Source organism: Choloepus didactylus, chromosome X (assembly GCF_015220235.1).
Source record: "Choloepus didactylus isolate mChoDid1 chromosome X, mChoDid1.pri, whole genome shotgun sequence".
In the NCBI taxonomy this organism is placed as follows: domain Eukaryota; kingdom Metazoa; phylum Chordata; class Mammalia; order Pilosa; family Megalonychidae; genus Choloepus; species Choloepus didactylus.
The window spans coordinates 84,746,190-84,771,726 of record NC_051334.1 but is presented as its reverse complement, the minus strand read 5'-3'; the positions used below and the strand labels follow the sequence as shown (position 1 = coordinate 84,771,726).

The 25,537-nt window shown below is 39.3% G+C and overlaps 2 pseudogenes; both read right to left on the bottom strand.

The window, feature by feature from the left end:
- Window positions 1–589: 589 nt before the first annotated feature.
- Window positions 590–2,597, bottom strand: LOC119522223 (annotated as a pseudogene).
- Window positions 2,598–6,998: 4,401 nt separating this feature from the next.
- LOC119522222 lies at window positions 6,999–25,295 on the bottom strand (annotated as a pseudogene).
- Window positions 25,296–25,537: the final 242 nt, after the last annotated feature.

Genomic DNA, 25,537 nt, shown 5'->3' with positions numbered 1-25,537 from the left:
CTAATTGCTATTACACAAATGGAATGAATGAACATAAGATGAAACGTGATCGTCCATCATATTCATTTGTTTAAAACTAATCTTTTACAATGAAAAATCACTTATTTGGAACTGTATAGAGTCAGTAGATTATGTATGTCATTTAAGTATTACTTCACAGCTATACGAAACAATTTTATTGGTGGTATTTATGTGTGAGGAGAAGAGAAATGTTTACTGTATATAATGTTTAGGTTTCAGGGGACATGATTTAATGGTAAAGTTTTTATATCATGAGGAAAAAACAAGTTTAAATATTAGTTCTTTTAGAAATGCTACCTAAACTATAATGACATTTATTAAATATTATAATAAATGACATAATTCTAATAATCTATGAATTATGTCAAATGAAGCTAAGTTAAAATTTTAACTGAGAAGGGAATGCAGTCTAGCTTTAAAGCTTCTAATATCACTAAGTTTAGCACCTTTTCCTTCTTACCACAAAGAACCTTCTTTTATATGAATATAAATTTTACCTAGAACATCTCATTTTCTGACAATGCAGCATTACTGTATTTATATTAAAGCCTCATTCCTTATCAGAACTTTATTTCTCTTCTGCTGTCTCAGCCTCTGAGTACATTCAGCAGAGTGCTGCATTAGGACAGCAGACAAAAGCATCCATTTTGCTTTCCAATTCTGCTAACTGTTCCAATGAAGACACACAAGGATAATGGTCTTTTAACATATCTGGCAATTTGGAATTGTTTTCTTGAAGACATCAAGAACGTCTCACTGGTGTTAGAAACTTCAGCTCTTTAAATGTAGTTGTTTCATCAAACTGCATCTTCTTTTTTATACATTGCAAGTATGGCATGGTAGAAACATATTTAATTAAGCAACTCGCTCTAGTTTCTTTATTGGGGGTCTTAGCAACACTGATTGACTCTTTTGTTTTGCCCTCTTGTTCTTTTTCACAATCTTGAAGTATCACATTTCTAGGCTGTTTATTTTCCATTTCCAGTTTTCCTGGCTCTAGGTTAACACCTAATATTATCAGTGTTGACTTCTTGGATTTGTTCTGTGACTGCACAAGCCTCAGTATTTTCTCCAAAATTAACTTTTTCTTGACTCTTCAGTGTTAGAATATCTATAATTGCATGTCACATCTCTTCAATAGGCTGAGCCTCTGCCAAAATAGTTTTCTCATAGATTGTGATATTTTTCAATAGGACATGTGATTGGTTCAAGATGTGCAAGGCATATCCAATATTCAACAAATTTTTTGGCATCTGGAATATTTTTAGTCAGGTCATTCGATGTGGCCAGTATTTCTTCTTCTGGACATCGCTCACTAATCTGGTTCAGGCATCCAGAAAATGTCTTGTTTACCTTTTCAGAAAATAGTCTCTGCTCATCTTCTTCTGCCACGGTAGCCCAGAAAGACCCAACGGGTTTTTCATTTTGCCCTTCAGGTTCTAGGAGGCCTTTTCAGCACTCTTCCTTTGCCAGCTTTCCACTCAGTCAGATGGATTTTTCTCTCCTTGCAGTTTCTTTGAGCTGAGCTGATCTAACAAAGGTTGCTTTGGCTGCAGTATGTCTTTGCTGGTCAGTGGTTTTGGACTTTGCTATCAGTTTGGTGTTAGAAGATGAAGCTGGCCTGGTTATATAATTTCAGAAGCCAGGTTTCTTGATGATGTCTCATTTCTTTTTGTGTCTTGAAAAGAACTGATTTTGACAGTATTTAAATCTGTTTTTAACTGTAGTAATCCCTTTCCATTAGGTCTTTCTGCATTGTAACTGGCAGAAGTTCTGTTGATGCCCTATTTCACCTTGTCCTGGCTACTATTGTCTTGACCTCTACTAGGAGGTTGCACAAGCTGTCTGTCCTGATACATAGTGCTCACAAATTTTATGGTAGTTCTGTTTGAGGTGCTATGACTTTTCACTGTTACAGTGCTGGTGTTTGCACGCTTCAGAGACAGTAGCTGAAAGTTTCTGGGTTGTGGCAGAACTCACATCTTTAACTTGTAGAAGATTTCTAAATGAATTAAACTTAAACTGAACAATTTGACCAGGATAAGATCCAAGCACAGGTTTCTTGGGAATGTTAGTAACACCTTGCTTTGGTTTTTATGCAGTCATTTGTTTTTTTTCACTTTTTTTTTAAAGTGAGATCCCTGGCTAAATGTCCTACGTTGACTTTGGGGATCACCTTTAATTGGTAAAAATGGAATAGTTTCATTACTACCTTCCAAATTATGTATATCAAGTACTACAGTTGAATTGGTCAATTCATTAGAAAGTTTTAATGGAATACATTTTTTTCCCATCCTTATATTATTTTTGCTCTCTGTAGGTCTACTGGCATTTTCTTTATCAGCCTTATTCCTTTTATGTTTCAGAACTTCTGTCCCTTCTTGGACCTGGTGTTCAGATGTCATCATTCTCCAATCTCTATTACTGGATAGTATGTGATCTTTCTCTTTGTATACAAAACATGTTTTTCTTTGTAAAAGAAGCTCCCCGAGGTTTTGTCTTTGCTCTCAGAATGCAGGCTGGGCCTTCTGACTGGGCGGCAGCTGCAGGTCGCCGGGCACCGCCGGGAGGCTCATGGCGTCCCTGAGGCGGGATCCGCAGACCCATTGGCAGTCCGCAGCCACGCACCAAGGCCTCAAGTGCGCGAGGCTTGCTGCCGTTATTATTTATTTTTATATTTGCAACTCTCTACTAGACACGGAGAACTTTAAGAGCAAGGTCTCTGTGTCACTGTTTGTGCTCTTTCTACCTAGCTTTGTTCCTGGCATATTGTAGGCACTCAAATAAATGTGTGCAGATGTGGATATGCAAGTTAGGATGAGATAGTCCTCAAAAATTAATAAATACTTGGATATCATCCAGATGGATAGTGTAGATATAGGGAAATGCCATTCATTAAGTGCTAGAAAAATAAAATGCATATTACTTAGGATTAATAGTGACACTGTATTGCAGATGCCTGAAATCTCAACAATAAGGCTGTTTTACTCATTGCCTTCTAAAATTTGAACTAGGTTTGTATTTCTCAAGAAGCCTATTGGTGTATATTGCAGCTACCTGGAGCTTATCTAGAAAGTCAGTGATTTGTGGAATGTGATGGGTTTTGGGATCTGGTAGATGTTTCTATTTTTAATAAAGAGCTTGAGCCCTGATGGGGCAGTAGATGAATGAACTTAACTATAGATTTTACCACTGCCTTCTTCAATAGTTTTGATTTCAGGCAGCTTCACAGAATCTCTATCTCAGGGGTCATATAATATTTAAATTTAGTTTTTATTTTTATCAAAGTTACATGTGCTTATAGTTTTAAGAGTTAAATAACTAGGCTTGTCCAGACAAAAGATCGGTTTCCTGTTGACCTTCCATTTTCTATTCCCCAGAGGCAACAATTCTACCTCTTTAGCCAAGTCTTTTGGTATTTATCTTCAGATCTCCAAGTAACATTCTTTTATTGCTACTTCTTGATGTTTTAATTTTAAGCATTATCTCTTAAGGTCTCACTTTGGAAGGTGAGGATTTACTCTCTTTCATCCCCACTCTTACAGCACATATGCACACTTCCTATCACCCCATTCTACCAATATTCAGTGATTACACGATTATGACCAAGTCTACTCTATTCACATGAGCCATGTGTTATACTATGGTCACTTTTCTTTCCATGTACAACTTTTTGCTTTTCATGGAGTTAGTTGTTTCTTCTTTTTTTGTTTTGTTTTATTTGCTTAGTTTTCTAATTTATTCCAGCTCTCCCTCATTTGTGTAAATCCTCCTTTAAATATGTTCAGACATATTAGGTGTTTTTCAATTTAATCTTCTTGAAGAAGTCTCTCCCAGAGAGTTTCTATCCTGCCTCAGTAAAGACCATTTGCTTTCTGGGCCTGCTGTACAGCTCTTGATTGTGATTTCTCTTCACCACCATCCCAAGGATTATGATTGCATCTCTCTTGTATTGGCTTTCCTGTTTTCTAGATGCTATATCTTCTTTCTTGATTTGTTCCTTTGTTTTCATGGACATCCTTTTGGTAGCTTCCTAAATAAGGGTATATGGAAAGTATATATATTCATTTATATATATTCTTCAATGTCTGAAAATTTTTTTATTCCTCCCTCACACTTAATTGAGAGTTTGTCTGGATATAGAATTTCAGGTTGGAAACAATTTTCCTTAAAATTTTGAAGACATTGCTAAATAGTTTTTTGCCTCCAGTATTGTTATTGAGAAGTCTATTCCCATACTGATTCTAGAAGAAATCTATTTTTATTCTTTAGAAGTTTGTGGAATCTTCTCTTTGTGCCCAGGGTTATGAAATTTCATGATGGTATGTGTGCCAGTTTGAATATATTGTGTCCCCCAAACACCATTATCTTTGATGTAATCTTGTGTGGGCAGACGTTATCAGTGTTGATTAGATTGCAATTCTTTGAGTGTTTCTTTGGAATGCGCCCCACCCAGCTGTGGGTAATGACTCTGATTGGATAATTTCCATGGAGGTGTTGCTCCACCCATTCGGGGTGGGTCTAAGTTGATCAGTGGGGCCATATAAATGAGCTGACATGACAGAAGGAACTCAGTGCAGCTGTGAGTGATGTTTGAAGAGGAGCTACAGCCAAGAGGGACACTTTGAAGAATGCACTGGAACTTACAGAGACATTTTGGAGATGGCCTTTGAAAGCCGACTTTTGCTCTGGAGAAGCTAAGAGAGGACAAACGCCACAAGAGCAACTGAGAGTGACATTTTGGAGAGAAGCTGAAGCCTAGAGAGGAACATCCAGGGAGAAAGTCATTTTGAAACCAGAACTCCGGAGCAGATGCCAGCCACGTGCTTTCCCAGCTAACAGAGGCTTTCCGGATGCCATTGGCCATCCTCCAGTGAAGGTACCCAGTTGCTGATGCCTTACCTTGGACACTTTGTGGCCTTAAGACTGTAACTGTGTAACCAAATAAACCCCCTTTTATAAAAGCCAATCCATCTCTGGTGTTTTGCATTCCAGCAGCATTAGCAAACTAGAACAGTATGCCTTAAATGTGTCTATTTGCACCCAGTGGGCTGGACATTTGTGTGCCTTTTCATCCCAGAAACTTGTAGTCTTCAGTCTGGGTAATTAAAAAAAATTCATTGATAATTTAATCACCTTTATTTTTTCTGCTCTTTTCCTATTAGTTATATTAATTAGATATTGGACTTCCAGGATATGTCCTCTAATTTTCTTATCTTTTCTCTTCTGCTTTCCATCTCTGTCTTTTTTCTCTAGTATCTGGATGATTTCTTTGATTTTATCATCAAGCCCTTCTATTGAACATTTTATTCTTTATTTTGGAATATAACATATTTACATAGAAGTGATAACTTTCCAAGTGCAATTTCACAAGTAGTTAGAGAGTAAATTTCAAAAAATGTTATGGGTTACAGTTCCACAGTTTCAGTTATTTCCTTATTGTGTAATATAACTATATACAAAAAGATGATAACTTTCAAAGTATGATTTAACAAGTAGTTATACAGGAAATTTCCAAGAATGTTATGGGTTGCAGTACCATAATTTCACTTATTTCCTTATTATGAAATATAACATATATATATAAAGGTGATAACTTTCAAATTACAATTTAACAAGTAGCTATATAGCAAATTTTAAAGAATGTTATGGGATACAGTTCCACAATTTCAGTTCTTTCCTTCTAGCTATTCTAATACACTAGTAACTAAGAAAAAGAAAATTATATTGAGATTCAGTAGTCATAATTCTTTGTTAAATTCTATCTTGTCTGTTGCTACCCCTTCCTCATGTTTAATCACTTTCCCCATCTTCAGGGATGTCTAGGCAGTGACCACCCTAACATGTTCATGGTGAAAAGGGGTGTCAACACTATGGTAAAAGGGGATGCAACTGGTTGATGTTTTGAAGAGGCTGTTGCCTCTGGGTTTTGAGACTTAGCTGGCATAGGAACTCTCGGGAGGATATAAGTTTCTGAAGAATAAACTTAGTGTATGAAACATTTGGTTTTTGGGACTATTGTTGACTTGGGCTTATCATATTGTGGCCATTGGGATATCTAGCTGTGAAGCTTGCATAGAAGTAACCTCCAGGAGAGCCTCTTAACTCTATTTGAAAGCTCTTCACCACTGAAACCTTATTTTGTTGCCTTTCTTTTCCCCCCTTTTAGTAACAAAGTCATTCTCGACCCCTCATTGCCAGGGTCAGGCTCATTTCCAGAGTAGCCTTCTATTGAACTTTTAATTTCTGTTGTCCTATTTTTAACTTCCAAGAGCCCCTTTTACATTTCATGAATGTTCTTTTTCTTACAGTGGTCAATTCTTGTTTGATGGATTCAAAATATTCTCTTATTTCTTTGAGAATATTTATCGTAGCTTTTTAAAGTGCTATGCATTTGCTGTACTGAAATCTTTAGTTCCAATACTAGCAGTACAGAGTTACAGAGCATAATTTTAATGCTTATCTGCAGGTATATTGAGTATGGCATTTTTTAATGGAATAGAGGAAAATGGGCATTTATGTCTTTAAATTTCCTGCTGACAACTTAATCTGAACAGTTCTGCTAAGCACTGATATGTTTGACAGAAAAGTAGAAATCAAAGTGTTTATTGTTGCTTTTTGCCAGTTGGTAGCATTTTACACACAGGCTTCAATCTTCAGCATATACTGGATTGAGTAGAAAAACCTTTTAAATGAAGTTTGTACAATAGAAACTTCTCAGCAGTCAAAATTTAGATGGTAAAAAAACACTTGTGAAACATACTTTTCTGAAAACACTTGATTTTGGACAAAGCACCAAACTACACAAATGCAGGATGAAAACAGCATTTCAACTCCACCAAAAGTAGTCATTATAAAAGATGTAAAGTCACCTGATTTCACTAGGCACGGTTCGCCTTTTAAACAAAAGACAATGAGAAATATTGTCCACAAACATATCCCAACTCTAGGGCTATGAAAGTCTTAGACTTCATGCTTTAAAAGTTGCGAGGTGAGTATGATTGAAATCTGTATTCTCCAGGGCTGTAGTAAGGAGAAGGCAACCACCTTCTGTTAATTTGATCCCTGTCTTGAGCAGCTCTCCATCCTCCACCTCCTTCTCTGTATGATCTGCTATAGTAGTTCTGATCATCATAGCCTTTATCATATTGTCTGTCTTAGTAATCCTGAAGGCATGAGCTGCTATAGGTAGGTCTCTGCATGTAAATTCCTGGTGTTGGGGTATGCCATCTTTTAGTTATAGAGAAATGAACTCTGATCCTATGCCCATCAAGCTCCATTTCATTGGCATACACTTTAGCTTCCTTGGAATCATCTACATTTTCAAAATACACAAAGGCAAAATCCTTTTGAAGTCTAGACTGCTGGTCATATGCAATAGACATGTCAGCAATGGGGCCATATTTAGAGAACACTTCTCTTAAATTTCTTTCTATGGTGTACAAGCTCAACCAAAATACTCCAAGGCAACTGATGGGATCAAGATTTGCCCAATTTCCAACCTCATAGCCTGTGAGTAGACATTGGAGAATGACTATGGCTATGCGGTCTGTGATAATCTCGACTGTAAAACCTGCTACATGGTCATCTATGAGAGCTGTACTGAGACCATGACCTTGTGTAATTTCTTCAAGAAATTCTTCTGGATCTAGACCTAGATTCAGATTTGGACCTGGGCTTTGATGTGGAACACCTGGAATCTTCCTTGGAGTGAGACCTTGCAGGGGTATGCCCTGCAGATTTCTCAGATCCATGAGCACTTCCACTTCTGGAACCAGAAGTTCTGTGGTAGTTCTGCTCGCTGTTGTCACTGCTGACTCCTAGCTCCTGTCCTTGCTTTATGTGCTTATTCTAAGCTGCCAACCTCTGGCGCCTTCTTTATCATGGCTCCATTGCAGCCTCTCAGAGCACACTGCTTTCAGAACTGCTGAGAGCCAAAGATCTCTGCACTGCCTCTGCACAAGCTCTCTATTATAGTTTTATTGATGCTTTCTTCTCACGGCTTAGACTCTGCTTCTTAAAAGTTTATTTTTCCTGTTTTTTTTTGTTCCTTGCAGATTTATTAGAGGCTTTCCTTAAATGTCTTGTGAGCTATGGATCTGTGCACATATTTAAGAATGGGACATTAAAAATTTTATTAGAAGCTTGGTGCAGGCTGTGGCAGCTTGAAATCTATGGGCTTCATTAAAATAATCTGACTAGTCTGTTTAGTTTCCTAGAACTGTTATAACAAACTACCACAAACTGGGTGACTTGAAACAACCTAAATTTATTCTCTTCTAGTTCTGGAGGATGGAAGTCTGAAATCAAGGTGTTCACAGTGTTGGCTGCTTATGGAGACTCTGAGGGAGATTATGTTTCATGCCTCTCTCCTAGTTTCTGGTAGTTGCTCGCAATCCTTGGTATTCGTTGGCTTATAGTTGCATCACTCCAATCTCTGCCTCCATCATCACATGGCCTTCTTCCCTATGTGTTTCTATGTCTCTGTGTCCAAATGTGCCTCTCCTTATAAGGACACCAGTCATTGGATTTATGGCCCACTCTAATCCAGTACTTGATTATATCTTCAAAGACCCTGTTTTTAAATAAGGTCACATTCATAGGTACCAAGAGTTAGGACTTCAACATACCTTTTTGGAGGACACAATTCAACACACAACAGTTTGGTAACCAAAAATGTCAACATCTGAGGTCTTTACTTGCGAGCTAGTATACATAAAGCTCTTAAAATCTCCTACTTTATGAAAAAAAATTCATACATTGTTTTAGGGTTTTTTTTTAAAGATATGAACTTAAATGTGTGTGTTTAATCCAGCATCTTTACCCAGAAGTAGGAGAGGAAGAGGTCATATCATTGGCATATTCATAAAGGTGATGATGGCAGTAGTATCTTCTACCTTAGCATCAAGCACATTCTGCAAAAATTAATACTTCCAGGGAAATCATTCCTCTTAAATAGTCAGTGATCATACCTTGGGGGTGGTGTTGGAGGTGGGAAGTTGTATGCACCTCAAGTGGTAATAAATGAATGCAAAGGCTTGCTTCTAGAATTACTATAAAGAGACTAGAACCTGTGTCTTCAACCATCAGATGACTGATAAGAAAATCAAGGAATGAAGGAAGGCCAAGGGATTGCTTTCTCTTGGGATCTGACGAATATTTTCAAGTTTTGAACTTTATGCATTATTTCACCCAAAACAATTGGTCTCAATGAGAACTTGGATAGCCTTAAACTAGGCAACAAATGAACAAATACTAATTGAATTTCTAAAATTTATTCATTTTTTTCAGTAAATAGTTATTGCCTACTTATTGTGCTGGTTTGGCTCTGTTATGTACCCCTTAAAATGCCATATTCTTTCAATCCATTCATGTGGGGGCAGATCTATTGTGGGTGGGACTTTTTAGATGCAATTTTATTGATATATTCACATCCCATACAATCATCCAAAGTGTATAATTAATAACTGTTCACAGTACTATCATATAATTATGCATTCATCAACACAATCAATTTTTGAACATTTTCATTACTCCAAAATATAAGAATAAAAGAACACCCAAAACATTCCATACCCTTCCTCCCCCCCAATATTCATTTACTTTTTGTCCCCATTTTCCTACTCATCTGTCCATACACTGGATAAAGAGGATCCGAGCCACAAGGTTTTCAAAATCACATGGTCACACCATATAAGCTGTATAGGTGTATGATCATCTTCAAGAATCAAGGCTACTGGATTGCAGTTCAACAGTTTCTAGTATTTCCTACTAGCTATTCTAATACACTAAAAATTTGAAAAGGGATATCTGTATAATGCATAAGAATGAGCTCCAGAATGACCTCTTGACTCCATTTGAAATCTCTAAGCCACTGAAACTTCATTTTGTTTCATTTCTTTTGGGTCCAGGTTCATCCCTGGGAGTCATGACCCATGTTGTCAAGGAAATTTGTACCTGTGGGAGTCATGTCCCATGTAGGGGGAAGGCAGCAAGTCCAATTGTCAAGTTGGCTAAGAGAGAGAGGCCACATCTGAGCAACAAAAATGGTTCTTTGGGGAATGACTCTTAGGCAAATTTGTAAGTTGGCTTAGCCTCTCCTTTGCAGTAACAAACTTCATAATGGCAAGCCCCAAGATTAAGTGCTTGGCCTATTAAACTGGTAGTCCCCAAAGTTTTCAAGAATTTCAGGAATTAACCAGGTTGGGAAATTTAATATTTCCGCATTTCCCCCCAGTCTCTCAAGGGATCTTTGCAAATACATTTTTATTCTCTGACCAAATTACTCTGGGATGTATCAGGGCTTCATACTAACCTGTACAAATGAACCAGATCTCACTACTTATTCAAAGTTCCATGTAATTATGATGTTTAAATAAACTGACCACACAAGTTAAATTATATAGTGTGCTAAAGAAAATATAGATTTTGCACCAAATAAACTTCTCTTCCTTTGGTCTCACATAGAAGTTGAAATTTTAAAACACAGTCAATATCATCCTTTACCCTTTAGTCTGATTTTGCTTTAGTCCTAACCAGATAAGCTTCATTCATAACTCTAATTGAAGTCTGATCTCTTTTTCAGCTTCTTTAACAGTCGCTGTATGGAGTAATGCTGACATTCATAGATGCCGAACTCTAGCTCTGAGTCTCATGTGTCACACAGATACCTGAAGTTCCAGGAACTGACTATATTATACACAAACAGCTCAACATTTCAGAATTAAGAAATAACCATTACAACTCATGAATAGATGTGACTGCTGTAAGAGCTTACAATCTAGGGACCTTTACAATAAGTCTTCCCCTGATAACCTATGCTCTCAGATTCAGTTCTTGGAGTTTGTACATTACAGTTAGTCCAGATAAATAGTGAGGCATTAAAATGTTTGTCTTCATTTCTGGCTTATTTAACTCAAAATACTGACCTCATGGTCCATTCACCTCACTGCATTCCTCACGACTTCATTCCTTCTTGCACCACTCAATATTCCACTGTATGTGTACACCACATTTCACCATTCTGTTTATCAGTTGATGTACCCTTAGCCCACCTCCATCCATTGAAAATCATGAATACTGCCACCATAAACACCAGTGTGAAAATGTCTAATCATGTCCCTGCTCTCAGTTCTTCCATTACATACCTAATAACAGGGTTGCAGGACCATATGGCAAGCCCATGCTTAGCTTCCTGTGGAAGACCATACTGCCTTCCTTCCCCACCAACAGTGAATAGGTCCATCCCTCTCTCCACATTTTCTCCAGCACTTGTATCTTCTGTTTGTTTTTTAAAACCAGTTTTATTCACATACCACACAATCCATCCTGAATAAACAATCATTGATTGCCAGTGTAATCACATATTTATGCATTCACCACAACAATCTATATGAGGACATTTCCATTTCTTCCACAATGAAAGAGGAAGAAGAGAAAACAAAATGAAGAATAAAAAATAAAATATAGAAGGAAAAATAAAATAAAATAAAATAAGAAACAATGAAAAGATCAGACAGTAACAACCACACCAAGAATCCCATACCACTCCCTTATATCCCCCTCTTATAGACATTTACATTTGGTATATTGCCTTTGTCACAATTAATGGAAGCACATTGCAATGTTACTGTTAACTATAGACTCTAGCTTGCATTGATTGTATTTTTCCCCTATACCATCTGTTCCAGTTTGCTAATGCTGCTGTTATGCCAAATACCAGCAATGGATTGGCTTTTATAATGGTTTTTTTTTTTTTTAGGTTACAAATTTACAGTTCAAAGGCCATAGAAATGTCCAAACTAAGGTATCAAAAAGAGGATAACTTCACTGAGGAAAGGTTGATGGTGTCTGGAACACCTCTGTTAGCTGGGAAGTCATGTGACTGGTGTCTGCTTGTCCTTTGCTCCTGGCTTCTGGTTTCAAAGTGGCTTCCTCCAAAATGTCTCTGGAGTTCTGTCTTTGCTTCTGTCTCTCAGCTCCTGTGCATCCTTGCTTCTTTCTCCCAGGAAATTTCTCTTTAAGTATCTGGGGTTCCTCTCTTAGCATCTCCAGGGCAAACTCTGGGCTTCATATCTTAGCTTAGCATCTCCAAACATCCTTCTGTCTGCATCTCCAAGTGTCTCCAAGTGTCAATGAACATCTGATTCTGTGTCTGCTCTTGAGCTCTTTTAAGTACTCCAGTGAACCAGTCAAAGCCCACCCAGAATGGGCTGGGTTCACAACTCCATGGAAATGATTTAATCAAATGTTTCACCTAAAATTGGGTGAGTTACATGTCCATGGAAACACTCAATCAAAAGGTTCCACCCAACAAGTTTGGGTTAAAATTTCATGGCTCTTCTGGGGTCCATAGCAGTTTCAAACCAGTACACCATTCAATTTTCAACACCTTGCAATGTTGACATTCATTTGTTCTGCCTCATGTAAAAACATTCTTATTTTTGTACATTTAATCACCATCATTGACCACTATAGGTTTCACTAGGTTATACAATCACAGTCTTTATCTTTTAACTTTCTTTCTGGTGCCCTACATACCCCTAACTTTCCTCTTTAAACCACACTCACACCCGTCTTTGTTCAGAGTACTTACAATATTGTGCTACCATCACACAGTATTGTGTTATCCATTTCTGGATCCATACAATCAATCCTGTTGAACATTCTGTACTCCTTCAGTATCAAATGCCCAATCTCTACCCTCTTTCTATCTCCTGATAACCTGTGTTCTCAATTTTAAGTCTCAAAGTTTGCTCATTAAATTTAGTCCATCTAAGTGAGACCATACAGTATTTGTCCTTTTGTTTCTGGCTAATTTTGCTCAGTGTAATGTCTACTCTCTACCATTTTGTTTTTTAGATTTTATATGTTATATATCTTATTTTATTTTTATTTTTTCTGTGTTTTTTACCCTTCCTGATAGTCTTCATTTCTACACTCTACTCCAAACCTTTCTCTCCTGTCTTTTCCTATCTTCCTGTAGTTCTTCTTTTAGTATTTCCTGTAGAGCAGGTATTTTGTTCACAAACTCTCTCAGTTTCTGAACATGTTTTAAGATATCCCACATTTTTTAAGGATGGTTTTGCAGATACAGAATTCTTGGTTGGCAGTTTTCCTCTTTCAGAATCTTAAATGTTTCATACCACCACCTTCTCGCCTCCATGGTTTCTATGGAGAAATCTGCACATAGTCTTTTCGAGCTTCCCTTGTATGTGATGGGTTGCTTTTCTCTTGCTACTTTCTGAATCCTATCTTTGCCTTTAACATTTGTTAATCTGACTGTTAAGTGTCTTGGAGTCAGTCTACTTTGATTTATTTTGTTTGGAGTATGCTGCCCTTCTTGGATCTGTAATTTTATGTCTTTAATAAGAGATGGGAAATTTTCAGTAAATATTTCCTCCATTATGCTTTCTGCCTCTTTTCTCTATTCCTTCTGGGACATCCAAGACATGTATATTCATGTGCTTCATGTTGTCATTCAGTTCCCTGAGACCCCCCCACCTCATATTTTTCCATTCTTTTCCCTATCTGTTCTTTTGTATGTAGGATTTCAGATGTCCTGTCCTCTAGTTCATGAATACTTTCTTTGGCCTCTTCAAATCTGCTGTTGTATGTCTCCATCATGTTTTTCATCTCTTATATTGTGCATTTCATTCCATATTTTCTGTCAATTGTTTTCTCAAACTTCGGAGTTCTTCCTTTTTTTTGCCCAATATCTTCTTTTATATCCTTTATATCTTTTGCCATACCTTCCCTCAACTGGTTGATTTGATTTTTGAATTGATTTAGCATATTTGTTTGAACATCTTTAGTTGTTTCAACTCCTGTATCTCATTTGAAGTGTAAGTTTGTTCCTTTGACTGGGCCATATCTTTGTTTTTCCTGGCATGACTCATAATTTTTTGTTGCCTAGGTATATGGATTCCTTGATTACCCCAATCAGGTTTTCCTGGACCAGATGGGCCCAGGACTCAGGGGGAGGGTGTATTCAGTATCAAGTTTCCTTGAGGTTGAGACTCAGCAGTTCGTCAGACTTTCCTGTGAGGCCTCTAGACTCTGTGCTTTTCCTGTCATGCCCAGCAGCTTCTGATTGTCAGCCTGCAGCTCCCCACTGTTGTAAAGAGGTTTGGTACTTTAATTCTCAGCAGACACTGCCTGCCATGGACTGAGGGTGAGTCAGAAGCCAAGCATAATTTGTTTCTGCTTTTTTCTCCCCCATGCCCTGGGGCCTGTATTCTCTAAAGGAGGGCTGCAACTTGAGATGTGCCCTACCTCCCCTTTTCTTAGGGAAGATATGCCTTCAGGGAATTATCTCCTTCACTTGACTTCTTCCTTTGTCCCACTGACTATCTTAACTACACCCTTGCCTGGATCAGTGGAGCCAATTGAAAATGCCTGAGGCTTTCTTTATTGAACTACATAGAATAAGAGAAAAAAAAGAAAAAAAGGTAGAAATCCCCTTTCCAGAGCCAGTCCCCAGTACCTCCCCACCAGTTTCACCAATCAAGAGCTGGAGTTGGTACCTGGTTCTATGTGCCCCCTTTTCCAGTATTCTGAGGTCAGCCAACTCCAATATCCTCTGTTTTTATTTATTTATTTATTTATTTATTTATTTATTTATTTATGTATTTATTTTTCCATCAACCCTACCACTTCTCTGCTTGGAGAGACCTCAGGGTTCCTTTCCTGCTTGCTCTGAGTTTATCTTTGCTTGCTGCTTATATTCAGTAGCCCAAATTTATTAATAAAACTGCAATTGGAGCTTAGTTGAGCTACCTTCCCTTGCTTCTAGTAGAGACTACCTCTTTTTCCCACAGGGAAGTGTTCCAATTCAGCCTGCCATGTCAGTTGGGGAGGCAATCCAGCTTCTGCCATTTTTGGGACTTTACTTAAAGTTTTATGCTGCATTTTTGGCCCTTCCACCCATTCCAGAGTGGTGTTCAATGTGTGCCTGGTAACAGAGGTCCCACAAACTGTTGTTTTGAACTATTTACTAGTTTTTCCTGGCTGTTTACCAGTTGCTGTAGAGGATTAACTGAACTTCACACCTCCCTATGCCACTGTCTTGCCCAGGCTCCATGGGTGGCAATTTTGATTAGGTTGTTTCCATAGAGATGTGAACCCACCCATTCAATCTGGGTCTTAATCATCTTTACAGGAAGTCCTCTATGAGGGGATAAAAGACAGAGACATTTTGAAGAGAACTCAGTGATATTTGGACAGAAATGCCCCAGAAGAAACAAGTCAAGAGAAGCTAAGATATGCAGTCTAGTGTTTGCCCCATGGAGAAGCAAGGATCCAGAGGAGCTGAGACAGAAGCCCAGAGACATTTTTGGTGAAAGCCACTGAAACCAGAAGCTAAACCCAGGAGAGAATGTTCAGCAGAAGAAGCCACATGCCTTCCCCTGTGACAGAGGAACAATGGGTGCCATTGGCCTTTCCTCAGAGAAGGTATTGCCCTGTTGATGCCTTAATGGAGACATTTTCTTGGCCTTAGAATTGTAAATTTGTGAACTAATAAACCCCCATTGTAAAAGTCAATCCATTTCTGGTATATTGCATTTTGGCAGCTTTAGCAAGCTGGAACCCTTACTATATGCCTAGTACCAGTTCTAGGCCATGGAGATGTAATGATAAATATAAAACAAACTCTTGCCTTCATGGGGCTTGTTAAGTGTTAGGCACTGTTCTGGTGGAGGGGAATATAGTGTTGAACAGTATTGACAAGGTCCCTTTTCTTGTATAGTTTTGTATGGGAGGAGATTGTTATGGGAGGAAATTGATTAACAAAGAAGCAAATGTTGGGTAATGATGAGTGTTATGGTAAAAGAAAAGATAATATTATATAGAGTAACTGGGTGACATTAAGCTGAGCTCTGAATGACGATAAGAAGCCAACCATGTGAAGTATGGGGGAAGAACATTTATAGATAGAGGGAATAGCTGGGAGGAATAAAGTATGTCAGAGGACAGAAAGGCTGGTATGGCTGAAGCATAGTGATAGAGGAGTGGTATGAGATGAAATGAGTAGGGGAGAGAGCATACAGTTTCTGATTGTCTGTGTTAAAAATTTTGGATCTTACTCTGAGAGTATTGGGAAGCTATTGGAGGTCTTAAGTAGGGTAATTAGATGAGCTAACATATTTTAAAAGGATGACCCTAACTGTTCATGGGGAATGGACAATACTGGGGCGATAATTTAAACAGGGAGGAGAAATGATGACTTGGAGTAGAGTGTTGGCAGTGAATATGGGGGAAGGATATGGATTTGTAATGCTTTAAGAATAAATTAATAAAAAAAGCTGATGGATTGGATATGGTGCTATGGGAAAATAAAAGAATCGAGGATGACTCCCTTTTCTGACTTGAGTGACTGGGTGATTAGTGATGATTTCCTGACAGAGGGAAACAGGTTTGGAGGAGGAGCAACCATTTTGCTGTGGACACATTAAGTTTGAGATGCCTCTTGAGCATGCAAGTAGTGAGGTCAATTAGGTAGTTGATATATACATCTAGAGTTCAGGAATATATTTAAAAGACAGGACTCATCTTCACATAGTCTTTAAAGTCATGGGGCTGAATACGATTTTCTGGGGAGAGAGTATAGACTGAAAAGAGATGTCCTGAGACCAAATCCTGGAAACTGCCAACATTTAGAGTTTGAACAGAGGAAGAGTTACCAGTAAGGGAAAATGAGATGTCAGTGAGGTAAGAAGAGAACCTGGTCGACATGGTGCCAAGAAGATAAGAAAAAAACGTATTTCAAGGAAAGAGTGATTAACCATATTGAATGCTGCCAACTGCTTGCATAAGATGAGGACAGAGATGTTCTATCCATTAGCAATATGGATGCCATTGGTGACCTTGACAAGAGTGGTTTCAGAGGAATTTTAGGAATATGTGCCCAATTAGAGTGGATTGAGTCTAGAAATAGAAGTAAGGAAATGGAGACAGTGACTCCAGACAATACTTTGAAGTTTTTCTGTGAAAAAGAACAGAGAAATTGGGCAGTAACAGGTAGGGAACACGGGGTCATGAGTGGGTCTTTTCTTCTTGTTTGTATGCTAATAGTTATGACCCACTAAAGCAGAATAAACTGGTAGTGCAGGAAAGAATGAATTCAGATTACAGCAGGTCACGAACTAGAAAAAAACCTTGAGGACTTAAGTTGACCAGGGCCAAGTTCTTTAGAGCTTCCTTGTATTCAACATTTCCTCAAATTTTTTTTCATTCTTTTACTTCCTTCATTTATGTGCCTGTAATTTTCATCAAAAAGAACAGGAAAGTCCTGCTAGGTAATGGCTTCCAGACCTTCAATGCAATCATTGTCCTTGATTTGCCTGACCAACTTTTTACTGCTACCAGTTTTGCAAATCTAGTCCTTTGAGGGCAACAGTATTATTTGTGGACTTGTAAGATGGTATCCTAAATCAGATGCAGGCATGTGGACATAGATTCATGACATCCTGCCTCTACAATGTTGTACATGTGTGTCTGACTTAAGCTTTAGACTTAAGAGATAATCATCTAGATGATAATAGTAGTTACCATTTATTGGGTGCTCAACATGTGCCAAGCACTATGCTAAGTGATTATATATATATATATATAATATTGTTTTATTTAGTCCTTACAACAGACCTATTAAGTTGGTATGATTATTATTCCATTTTGAAAATTAGGAAACTGGGTCATAGGGAAGTTAAATATTCTTTGCATCAAATAAACTTATGCCCAAGTGTGTTTGACTATGGAATCCATGCACTTAATCACAGAAATATATAGCTTGATTTTTTCCAAGGGACTAAATGAGCTGAACACACTCATGGCAATTCTGACCCTTAACCAAATTTGTAAAATGCAAATTTTATCAGGCCACAATTGAGGTTTTGGGGCATACCATCTACCTATGAGTTATTCCAATGGGCTCATGACAAAGTCAAATTATATTAGAGTGGCATGCTAGCAAGCCTCAAGGACTTCCAATGTTTCTTTAGATTCTCAGATAATTTTGGAAGGATCATCTTACACATCTTCAACATAGCTAACATCCTCATTAAAGTGCTGCAGAAAATCTGGTCTTTTTAAGTTGTCTTCTGAAGACCAGAGTACATCCATGAAGATGAAGAACTGGTTCCAACTTAATTGAGTGTGTGTGTGTGTGTGCACATGTGTGTGTGTTTTGTGTAACTAACAGGATCTTAGTTTTTAGCTGTTTCTTTGGCCTGTTTTTGGGTTAGAATCAATCCTTGATGCAAACCCTTAGCTGGCATTTCTGGATTCTTTGGCTTCTGACTGTATAGATGCATTCTTAGTGAAAATTCACTCAAGTGGCATCTCAATTGCCATCTTCTCAAATATAGTAACCCCCTTCAGCTAGATACCTAGTTTATCATCACCAGAAGCTGGAGAAAAAAGTCCTTTTAGCAGCAGAGCAAGCTATCCACATAACATATGGACCAGTAACTAGCCCATTCGGTTCTACAGTTAATTAGAAATCCACCTCATCTGGGCAGATAGCAATTTTGGGGGAGCCTTAGTTCTCTTTATAGTCCCAGCTATAACTCACACTGAAAGACTGTTGCCTATGATGTTAACTAGACTTGAGCTATGTACCTGGAAGCATGTCTAAGGCTCTGTAATATTGGGAGGGCTGATGAGGCAAATCATTGGTGGGGAGGAAGCAAAGAGAAGGGTCCACGTAGTCAAGGAGAAAGTCATCATTTCCAGAGTTTGGAGGAATGTTATGGTTCCAGAAGAAAGGCAGATTAGGCAAGGATGGGAAGTGAAGGGTAAAGTCTATGAACATTGTTTTTCCCTCATTGTGAGACTTTATAGTGACCTTTGAGTAAGTCAGAACCACAGTGGGCCAGCAACATAGCTGGGCTTTCCTGGTGTTTCTGTTTTTTTTTTGCTCTGGTAGATTCTATCCTCAGCCATGATGGACTGGTTGACCTCTAGCCCCTAGCTCCCATGCTTAAGAGTCTTTGGGAAGACCAAATTGAATATTCATATACAAAGTTAGTGATATAAATCAAGTGGGAAAAATTTATTTTGGTGTAGTCAAATGTGTCAATTCTTATTATTTCAGTTCAGCATGACCACCTATAAATCTCCTTTAAGGAATGAGAAAAGGGACACTTGAAATAACATTTCTAAGAGGCACGGCCATTTGTATCCATTAATAATTACTAATCACAAAGCCTGGAAGTGCTTAAGATGTTCATATTTTTTAAATAATTGGCTCCTTTATTTATACATATAAGAAAAAAAGCCAAGTGGGGAGAGGAAATTGCCTGTTGCTGCATAAATGAGAAAGTCACATTTTTGGCACTGTTTTCTAGTTGATGTCATTCTGAGGAATGTGCTAAAGGCCATGATTTTCCAGAAAGAGCAGATATTTTTTCATAGGCAGTTGTTTGAGGGCACTTATTGCCCCCTCTGAAGTCAGGCCAAAACCAAGATGGGCCTTTTTTATGCCCTGCTTGGCAGTAACAGTCCAAGCTCACTTGGACACAGGAGACCAAAATCTTTGTTGGGCACTGTGCCCAGCCACACCCTGCTCCCTCATACCTTCTGAACCTTCTCTTCAGAGGCCTTTGGACTGCTTGTGTTTTTGCATAGGCTGCTGGGAAGGTTCTTTTTCCCCTGCTGTGTGGCAGCACTAGGGGCTGCCAGGTGTGTGTGTGTGTGTGTGTGTATCTGTGTGTGTGTGTATGTAAGGGCTGTCTGTGAGCTGACTCCTGATGACCACAGTACTGTGTGGGTTGGGTCTTGGACCAAGTTGTTTTCATTCTCTTTTACCTTATTAACGGTCCCAAAGCAAAATGTGCAGCAGACCCCAATGCCACCTGGGGGTAGTCCCTACTCCTGTCCCCTCCTGCTTTGCCCAGCTTGGTCTTCATGTTTCTGTATGGAGATTCCCAGAAACCCTCTAGGAACCATTTGCCATGGTCTTGAGTACTTTACTTTGGTCCCATCTGGCATAAAAGAAAGGTCCTCGCATCATGAAATTGACTGGCAGTTCAGTCAGAGCCACGTAAGGTCAAGCCTGGGTTCTCTCTATCTTCCCCCACCCCCTCAACACACAGGTAAGTATATGAACTTCAGGCTCATTCCCACCTCCACACATTTACTCCCACTTTAATGAACACCCATTTCACCATGTCTTTTGCTCAAAACTCATCACTGGCTCCCTATTGCACCCTCATCTGGCTCAATACTCTCTACTTAGCTTTTAAGATCCTCCACAATTTGACTCCAACTTTTAGCTCCTACTGTTCCCCAACACTCATTTTCTACTCTATTTATAGAAATCCATTCATTTCATAAGTGAAATACTAATTCAGAATGATTAGTGCTCTAATGGAGGCATTTAAACAGAGCATGGTGTTGGGCCCAAAGAAAGGTGTGATCAATTTTGCCCAATATTTTCTACAAAGTCATATAACCTCATTGAGCTGGTTCTGTCCTGCCCAGTGTAGCTACAAAAAGCTCAGGAGTCTGTTACAAATAGAGTTCAGTTGCAAAGCAGATAAGAGTGTTTGTAGATGGCCATTAAGAAGAGTGAGGGTCCAGAGGAAAGGGGAGGATGCCATCATGTCCTTAGACGCCCATTTATGGGATTTGGAGATTTCCTTGGGCCTGAGCCCCAAGATCTATGGGAGATTGGGGTTGGCTCTCTCCATTTTCCTTCCCTCTAAGCACTTTCAATTCATATTACCTGTCCTTCTATTTCCTCTCACCTCTGTTCCTAGCCCACTCCTATCTAGTCATAAATAGAAATTGTCACACTCATGGTTGATTTATCTCCATTTTCTTACCACATCTCAAAGTCACTTTAAAGGATCAAAATATCCCACAAACCACTTTTGCTTTTAACTTCATGCTGTTTGAGGTTAATTGATTTTTGTGCCTTTCCAAAATGCTCTGGTGGAGACAGTTCAAGGCCAGATTCTTTCTTTTTAGAAAAGAACTTGGCTTATCCCATATAGCCAACCTCTCAGTCATTACTATATTTACCAACACCTTTGATTCTTTCAGTTTGTTCAAGTGGTCTTCACGTCATTGGTGCTTCTTTCCTGTCTTTCTTCAATATCTGGGCAGTGGATATCTTCCAAGGCAGAGACCTGGCCTAGGCTGACATTTTTAAATCCATTGTTTCTCAGATTGTTTTATATCCTGACTCTTCTAGGCTGGTTACTTGACTGACCTCCATCATCCTTGAAGTGTTACTGTTTCTGCAGTTGTGCTCTCTTGCCATACTCCCTTCTGTCTGGGCCAGTTAAATCCCATTCATGCTTTTAGGGCTCAGTCCCTGTAGAAGTTCCTCAGGGAGGCTTTCATGACTGCTTCTACAGAGAGATGGCTCTTTTCTCCTCTTAAATGCCTTCAGCACTTGATTTGTACCTTTTGCTTGATGTTGAGCACATGCTGCTTTGGGCAACCCTCTAATTATTTCCGGTTCATACTGTCTCTCCACAAAATGGACTCCTCTTAGTTAACTCCTCTTAGTTAACTCCATAACTTTAACTCCATCTATAAGGCCTGTAGTGGATACCCAAGAAACACATAAAATCATGGAGAGTTGTGGTCTGATGATTAGAAAAAGCCTTGGAAATTATCAGTTCCAGGAGTTTTTAACCTGGGGTTATGGACAAACTTTAAGGAGTCCATAAACCCTTGAAATTCTTTGCCAAATTATGTAGGTATCCACTTTTCCCCCTAGGTAGAGTATCCATAGTGTTTATTAAATTATTAAATAAAAAAGGTAAAGATCCACTGCCAAACTCCTCATTTTTCAGATTGGGGATGAGAGACAAGGACCCAGAAAAAATCATGGAAGGAATTAGCAGCAGAACTGCCACCACCCTATGTCTTCTGAGTACCAGTTAAGGAGTTTCAGTGCATTGTCTCCACACTTGAGTTTTATGTGTGAAATAGTTGATTAGCACATCCAATTTAGAGACATGCTCCCAAATGCCTTCAGTTGCTCTGCCTTAGGCCATGTGGATGAAGTTCTAAGGCCCATTTGTCAAAACTGACTGTAAACTATTCTCAGAGACAGATTGTCTAAGTTATGAGAACTCGTTCATAAATTCATTCAACAAATATATTTTGAACATCTGCTTTAAGCCAACTACTGTTCTAAGGGCTTGGGATATATCAGTGAATAAAACAAAAATCGTTGCCCTAACGGATCTATAGGGGAGGCAGACAATGAACAATAAATGGAAAAGTTAATAAAATTACATGGAAGATTGATAAATGCTATAGCAAATAAGAAAATAGAGCAGGATAAGGGGAGATGAATAGTTCTGAGGGGCAAGCTGCAGCATTAGAGTGGTCAAAGTTGGCCTCATTGAGAAGGTGAGATTTGAGTAAAATCTTGAAGGAGGTGAGGGATTAAGTCATGGGGAATATCTGTGGGAGGAGCATTCCAGGAAGAGGGAGTAGCTAGAGCAAATGCCTGATTTGTATGAGGAACAGCCAGGAGGCCAGTGTAGTTATAAAAGAGTGAACAAAGTAAATAAAGGGGAGTGCAGTAGGAGATGAGGTCGGAGAGGTGATGAGGTCCAGATCATACAGGGCTTTATAGGTCATTGAAAGGTGTTGAGTAGAGGAGTCACATGATCTGACTTATATTTTAAACAGAGCACTCTGTTTGCTGTGATGAGCACACTTTGTAGGGTGGCAAGAATTGAAGTGGGGTGAACAGTCAGGAGGGCATTTGCCACAATCAAGTTGAAGGATGATGATTACTTGGAGAGAAGTGGTTGGATTTTGATATAATTTTGCAGGTGGAACCAATAAGACTTCTTGATAGATTAAATGTGTGTGGTGTGAGAGAAATAGAGGACTCAAGGAAAACTCTAAGGGTTTTGGCCTTAGCAACTAAAAAGATCAATCATGGTAGGGAAGACATGGATGGAGCAGGTACTCCTTTTGGAAGGTGGGGAAGATCAGGAGTTTAGCTTTGGACATACTGAGTTTGAGAGGTCTATTAGATATCCAAATGGAGATACTGAACAGGCACTTGGATTTATGAGTCTGAAATCTGATAGATAGTTTGGGCTGTAGATATGACTGGGAATGCTTGGCAAGTAGATGGTATTTAAAGCTATCAGATCTGATGAGATAATTTAGGGACTAAGTGTAGAGAGAAAAGTGTTCCATAAAACTCAGGACAGAGTGTGTCAAGGAACTGGGAACCAGTAGAAACTGGGTTCATCACTTGGTAGGAAGAGGGCTTTTGTTTTTCCTGGATTGGTATTTGATATTTTTAACTGTGGTGCAGTGGAAAGAGCTGTGTTATAGGCTTATTGCGTAACCTTGGGTAAGCCACCCACATGCTCTGGGTCTCAGTTTTATCATCTATATAATGAAAGGATTGGACAACATGATGTGATATCCTAGAATGGTTTATTTTAAAGAATTTCTATTAATGGAATGGCTAACCTTGCTATTATGTGCTATCTGTTGGGATGACAAGTATGTGATGGCACTTTTTAAAGTGACAAATTTTATACACATGGTAACTGATATTGTTATGATTTTGTCCTACTTTATCTGTAGGATTTTAATGCCTTAAAACCATTGGCCTGGGGAGTTAGCACATGCAGGTTCCTCTCCTGGTTCTGATTATGAGTCATTATGTTATCTTGGTTATGACCCTTCCCTTCCCAGGGCCTCAGTTTGCACATTTATAAAGTGATGGGCTTTGGATTCTGCCTGTGATTTTCCATTTTTTTTTTAAAGCACAGGAACCCATTCGCTTTTCAAATGAAATCAGGATAACTTCTCTGCTTTATATGCAGGTGGGGCAGAAGATGGAGGTTCAGGTCAACTCAGAGGCATCACTTGAGCCACCTCTAGAACCCTAGGACACCATGGCATGCAGTTTGATTCTGGACTGAGTTCTCAAGTCCCTTCCAGTTTGGACATTCTATAGTTTGAAGGTTCCCTGGGCATCAGTATAAAGTTCAGGAGTCAGCAAATATTTTATGTTAAGAGCCAGATAGTAAATATTTTAGGCTTTGTTGGTCACTCAGTCTCTGTCACTTCTACCTCTCCTTGTTGCTGTCATTGTCATCATCCTCCTCCTCCTCCTCCTCTTCCTCCTTCTTCTTCTTCCCCTCCTCCTCCATATTCTCCTTCTTCCTCTTCTAACAACCCATTAAGAATTTAGAAACCATTCTTAGCTCACGGGCAGTAAAAAACAGGCCATGGACAAAATCTAACCTGTGGGTCATGGGTTGTTGACCCCTGGGTAATCTATGGTGTGACCCCAGCACTGAGTTCCCTGCACATGTGACCAGGTATACAATGGGGGAAAATATACCCATCCTCCATCCCAGCAGGACCTGTGTAGAGCCTGTGGTTTCCAGACTGCTCTTGGCTGGTGGGGGTGGGGTAGGTACAGGTCATGGGTGGAACCTGAGCCTCAGGCCCACCTGGGGTTCTGCTCGAAGGCAACCAGCTCTTCCCTCCCGGTGACTGAGCTGGGCTATTCCATGTGCGCACAGCTGCAGGGAAGGTAGAGCCAGTAACACTGGCCCAAGTTGGATGCAGGCCAAGAAGTTGGCTATTTGTTGCAGACACAGCTGGAAGGGGGTGGGAGCAAAGGGGTATCCAAACATCAGAGCCCAGGCAGAGAGGAAGGGAGGACTAATTGGGATCAGATGTCTCTGCAGAACAATAACACTGCCACCTGGTTATGAACATCTTAGCATTGCAGAACCCAGAGTGATTTTCCAGACAGCATTTAATTCATCTTCACTGCACCCTTTGGAGGGAGGAAAAAGGGGGAAGAGGTTTTACTGTGGTGAAGAAGAAAGAGCTCTGGCTTAGGAGTCTATCACTGACTAGTGAGGTAACCTTGGACAAATCTCTTCCTCTCTCTGGACCTCATTTTCCTCATTTGTGAAGTGGTAGGATGAACCAGATAAGTTCTCCAAGTGTGTTCTCTGGACCAGCAGCATCACCTGGGAACTTGTTAGAAATGCCAGTTCTCAAGCTCCATCCCAGACCTACCAAATCAGGCACTCTGGGAGTGGGGCTCAGAAATATGTGTTTTAACATGTCCTCCAAGCAAGGAGAATCACTGAACTGGAATAATCTATGGTCTTCCCAGTTTTAACTCTCTGTATGAGATAATGGATGTAAAAATACTTTTTGAATGCTGTCCTACACTTTTCAGGGATGATAGTGATGATGACGATAATAATGATGGTTCTGTTGACTTCATGCCATCTATCAACATCTAGGTTCATCCTCTAAACCAGGGCCCCATTATTTCAACCCTAATCCCCCTTGAAGTTCCTCTCAAGTCCTATAAGACAGAGAGCTGCCCTCAAGAGCTTATATACTGTGTAAGTATGTAAGTTAGGTAAAGCAGGCTGTTCCAGATGGTTGACAAAGAAGTCACAAGGCAACTCTCTTGAAGAACCAGTGAATAGGCACGGTCTGCATTAGAGATTAAGAGGGAGGGAAAGCTCACTGTGGATGGGTAGTT